Here is a 6273-nt window from a genome sequence, read left to right on the forward strand (position 1 = left end):
TATTTTGTGTTTAATATCATATTAAGTTCAGGTTGTGCTAATGTGGATAAATATTGAAAGAACATACATGGTAAACTAATATTGAAAGAGTATATTAAAATTAAGTTTGCATTTTATTATGTAGTAGTAGTAATTTAGTCTTGACGTTGTTGCTATGACTGTGTGTAGGTGTGGTGTCAAGGATCACTATGTTGAGGGGTTGGTGCTATTTGGTTTTGTGCTTCTATTTTCAAAGTTAACGGGCAATGATCCGACACATCACGAGGACCCACCCAAAGAGAGCAATTTCCCCAAACCTCCAACCACTTCGATGAAACAAGGATTCTATCAATCTGACTCATCGCTCTACCATTAGCATGATACCAAGTGAACCGATGACCCAAAAGAGGAAGATCAACCAGCTCAAGATCGTTCAAGAAAACTCTAAAATCTCTCATCTCCGCATTTAGAGACGGCTCTACATTCACCCCCCTTCGCTCCCCCGGCTCCCTAACCGCATTAAAATCCCCAACCACACACCAATTCCCACCACCGAAACCAGCCTTAGACATTAAAATATTATTCCACAATCTCCTTTTTGACAAAATATCACACTTCGAATAGACATTCACTATAAAGCAAATATTCTTCAACACCCCCCATTCCAAACAAACACCAACAAAACCTTCTCCCATAAAAGTAAAGACTAGATTAGAATTTACCTTATTCCAAATAGAAAGAATCCCACCACTTGAGCCTTCCGATGGAAGAAAAGCCCAACTACAATCTACCGAACCAAACAAACTCTGGCAAAACTTCTCCGAAATATCCCCCATCTTCGTTTCTTGTAACGCCAAAAAATTGACCTTTTGATCCCGCACCAAATCTCTAATTCTTCTCCGTTTCACCATCCCCCCTAAGCCACAAATGTTATAGGACATAACAATCATTGATAACCATTTCTTTGCTCCCATTCTTGTTTCTTCAACCTATCTCTCTGTTCATCCTCTGCCAAAACTTTTACCACCACATCATCTGGCTCTTCATATCTAAACCCCACATTTTTCTGAATATATAGCAGCTTAGAAGCATCAGAATTCAACTGGGATCGATTTTGATTCACTTCTTCTATGTCAGCTTCCAACAATAAATTCAATCCAAAAGTAGGTGTTGGTTCAATTCTGGGCAAGACCACTTCCAAAATAATACCTTCCGCTGTTTCAGCAACTACTGTATCTTCCTTATCCACATTATCTGAGCAACACATCTCCCCACTCCCACTATCCTTGTTACTAGATTGAGACATCACAGTCTCTTTCCCCTTCCTTTTGCAATACCGTTTTCCCCCACCCTCTCTAACAGCTTCAAGCAAGCGCAAGCATCTCGGAGCACCCCGATGTGATGATTTTGGACGACCCCCTCTCCTTCTAGATCTTCCACGTCGAACTCCATTACTGTTAGGAATAATCTGTGTGACGTTTTCTTCATCAGCTTCAGAAAAATGGACTCCACCTCTCCTAACATCAGTAAGAGAAAAAGAGTCACTTAGGTCCAGCCCAATGTCCACTTCTTGGCCCAAAATAAAATCGGGTCCACCCGACCCAAAAGGAGGAAGAGAGAAAGATCTGACCCGGGTCCCGCACCGTCTTGGCTCCCAAAAAGCAGACCGAGTTACAACTTTCCTAGAGTCGCAATGTAAATAATGTGGCCCACTTGTACATAAATCTTTTTCCACCATGTGACAAGTCTCCCTCACACTGTACCCAGCTTCCACATCCTCTCCCACCCTATCACCTTTTACCACCTTTTCACCTAGTGTCCCACCTACTTCCACCTCGTCAACATCAAACATCACACCCTCAGACTCAGTGTCCTTTTGAGCATTTGTTTCCTTGTTATCATTCAAATTACTTCCTGCTAACAAAAAGATAGATTGACTCTTTCCAACAATATTCAAGGACACATCTCCATCACCAAGTACATATTCCCCATGTGCCTTATGCTGACCTGGTTGAAAGTCAACCTCATCTTCTTCCTCATCCTCCTCATCCTCCACTGCACCTCCATGAACACCACCTCGAACCTCCATCGCTTCACCGGGAAAGTTTGAGGACTCCACCCAACTACACTCCTGCTCTCCATTTAACTGTTGTTGGTGAAAAACTGAAGGAAAATTGATACGATAAAAGCAGCGGAATTTTAAAATTTTCCTTTTGTGATCCTTACGAATGGTCATGAATTGTGTTTAGAGTTTTACCTTTTGGTTCGAAAACTCCCTTTAAATCACGAACGGCTATCGAACACTTCGAATCACGAACAAGGTCACGAACAAGAACCTCGAACCGTCACGAACAAGGTCACCACCAAGTCACCAACGAATTTGATCACAAGCGTTAAAGGTATAACGCCTCTAGCCAGTCCACACGAACAACAACCTTCAATGGAGTGCTAGCTCCAATGGTTTGAAGGGTTAGGAGAAAGGAGGCACAAAATAAGGATTAGGGTTTTTCACAAAAACTCTAGAAAGGTGATTAGGGTTTCTCAAGAGAGGAGAGAACAAAGGCTCATGAGAATGAGTAACAAAAGTGTGTAACTATTTCTCCTTACCACAAGGGTTCTATTTATAGAACCACTTGCCATGGCAAAATTACACTAAAGCCCTTTTAACTAAATGGGCTATAGTGGGCGCCATTCTCATGTAAATATGTCTAGTACATATTTGCACCCCCTTCTTGCTATATCATACCATATGATGTAATGCTCATTTTAATTACCATAATACCCTTATCATATTTTCTTATTTCTCCAAGGTGCACCGTACCTTACGGTGTTCCAATCTCACTAGATTGTTCTTATGTGTGTGACCCTGTAGGTTTCCGTAACATTGACAATTATAATAAATCACTATTTATTACAATAAACAGTGAGCGGTATCTAGCAACACATCACTGCTACTCAAGTTACGAGAAATTAACATGTGATCTAAACATAACCTCTTGTGATAATATCAGTGTGTATAATTACCCCTTTGCCCTTTATGTCTATATTGAACACAGAACATACTTGGTGTCATCTTTGTCCAGTTCAATATTGGGCCCATGACATTTATCCTGTTATGCAGGATTGGCAAATTCCATCTAGGTCACTACTGTCCCTCAGCATGCTTTGTGAAGTACCCATCAACTGCCTTTATGGTTATCCTGTTACGGACAACGTTAGATCAGCAACAAAGTACTTGACTCCACATCTAGGGTACAAAGTGGTTTCAGGTCTAAGGGCGGTTTACACCATTATCACCATGAGAGTAACTTATGACACTTTGCATAACTTTGCATGTAGTACTCTCATAGCGGGTCAATCCAGTATAAATATTACTCCTAATATTTATACCTACGTCAAGACTTGATAACTCCTTATCCCATGATCCATGAGATGTGATCATCAGTCTATCTTCATAATAGTCTTTATGCTTTAAGGTTATCCCCTTTACCTTAAAGCTCGACTACGGATACTTTAAGAATAGTGTCCTTATGTTTAATATTATCTCATGATTAAGTCACACTTAATTATTAAACGGACTTTCTATTCTAGGGACTTCATTATTTTGCAACCTTACAAATATAATAAAGAAATGCCATATTTATATTCAAACTCCTAAAGCAAATACTATGAAAATAGATTGGCTCTTAGGGCTTACTCCAACAATCTCCCACTAGCACTAAAGCCAATCTAGGTTTCTCTTAATACCTATAGACTTAGTATGCCCATCACGCTTCAACTGCGCAAGAGGCTTTGTTAGTGGATAAGGAACTATTTCCTATGTTGGTATCTTACGTATCTTCCAACGTTCTATTTCGATCTCTATCGAAATATATAAGTGTCTAAGTATATTCATGAATCGTCGGTGAGATCTATTTTCAAGTGTTCTTGCAAGATTAAACTATTACCATCACTAATGTGATTAATGTGACTTGTAACACCGGAAACATATCTTTAGCTCAATCATGAGCCAAACGATCCAATCTTAAATACTCAACTTATTTAACTGAAACAAACATATTACGAAGCTTATCTTATAGCTTTCAATGCTTGTATTCAGCCATGATATACAATACATTGGTATGGAAACTTCCTTCATTATAACTTCCTTATAATGATCCTTCCCATACCTATCTATTTCAAGAAATAGGCCTTAGTTCCTTTAAGGTCCTTAGGGATATTCTTGAAGGTAAGTTAGTGTCAAACACTAATTTCAATTTTGGTACATAGGTTATTCCTAACTCTTTAGGAATTCTTGCCTAAGTGTTTCATCAAGAGTTATTTTCTTAGTCATGTCTCACATGTATAAGAAAAATGTCTTGATGATTAATATGATATCAGATATTATCACTCCCACTAAAACTTTGTATGCACAAGATTTATATTTGTCCTTCATTTGTTTTCCACAAAACTTTCAAAAGGAACAAATATTCAAATTTATTCGATCTAATCAAAGTTAGATAGGTTTGTCCTTGTTAATTTGTTTTCATAAAACTTCATAAAAGGAACAAACAATAATTTAATTTTCTGAGAACTCTATCTAATCAAAATTAGATAGCTACAAGTTATATACCTTTCTAGCATCATTTGGATCAACAAAACCCTTACGTATATGTCCAACGCATATATATGAGGTCATTCCAATTAAGGAATGCAACTTTGTTATCCATCTACCAAAACATGTAGTACAACATTTAGCAGAAGCAATCAAATATTATAAGGTATTTTTAATACCATCCATATCAGTGTTCAAAAAGAATACTCACTTTCATCGTATGAGTCTTACTCATCTTGAAGACATAACCATTATCTACATAAGGTTAGTGTATATGGATTCTGTATGAGATTTCATGGCATTTAGCCACTTCTCATAATCTAGATCGTCTTACGACCTTTTAGAAAGTCAAAGACTCATCTTCCATGAGAATCATATCACATTGCTGAGTCATGATAAAACCATACCTTGTAGCCATATGTGATATGTTAGACTTATCTTGGATTTGTGCAACTTTAAAACAATGGTTCTTCAACAACCTTGAGGAACCGGTTTGCATTCCCTTTTAAATAAATATGTTTTGTGGTACTTGAATTTATTCAAGTTCTATATCACTCCCACTGTCTCTTTTAGAGACACACTCCCACTAGAGGAATGTTTCAAACCTAGCAACAAAACAACCTTTTGTCCTTAAGAGTGATATAGGACCAATATCCCTTTCTTTAGGATATTTCCACTTATTCATTCATTCATTTGGAATTAGATTTATCTAATAAATTTTAATCCAAAATTCTCATAAAGACAAACTTGGTACTCTTACCTCCATATCGCATATGGTGTCTTTATGATCATTTTAAAAGGGAACTAATTGTGGGTGAAGATTAATTATAAGTAAAGAGATTTATAGAAAGAGTCAATATATAATTAAACTATCCTTAAATCATGTCAAACATGATGTGATAAAATAGTTATTATAGTCTTTTAATTAAGTATTTACTGATATGACTCATTCATATAACTTAAATACTTTTGTCGAGTTCTATTTTCTTCATTGTTGAATTTCTTTGACAAATTCAAAGATTTCTAATTGGTGTCATACACCTACCAACATCTAATGATTTTAATCATCAATGTTAATGAAGTAAAATAAACTCAATATACAAAATATGTTTAGTGGTCGACATACATCTCATGTATATTGTTCAAATAGGTCATGCGTTATTTTATTGACACATCGAATATTTGTACTAAACAACAATGCTCTTGATATATTTAAGGTCCAAATCATATTTGGCTCTTATCACGATTGTTATAGATAACCCTATCAAGACCATGGAACCCTAGTCCATTACTTGACTTGGAGTAATAGTATAGAAAACTTTGCTTAAATGATAGGACCATTACTTGTCTTATCATTTAAGGCTACAATTCATATATTGTCAATACAAGATATACAATTGCTACTTCTATTACTAGATGGAATTCAATAACAATTATTGTGTTCCATTTCAAACTCGATTTTAAGTCATTGCATAAGCTCTCATTATCAATGAAACAATTTTCATTCTAGATATGGGTTGACTTAAAATTATAGCCAATGTTCTAATTCTTTAAGCATCTCTATTTTCGAAAAATTGAGATTCAACATCTTGTATCATATACTTTTGATGTAGAAATAGAAATTTTGACTTTCTATAACAATATGTGCATTATTGAAGTCTCACTTCATACTTTTGGTTTGACTCTTCCAAGAACTATTT

This window comes from Trifolium pratense, linkage group LG1 (assembly GCF_020283565.1).
Source record: "Trifolium pratense cultivar HEN17-A07 linkage group LG1, ARS_RC_1.1, whole genome shotgun sequence".
In the NCBI taxonomy this organism is placed as follows: domain Eukaryota; kingdom Viridiplantae; phylum Streptophyta; class Magnoliopsida; order Fabales; family Fabaceae; genus Trifolium; species Trifolium pratense.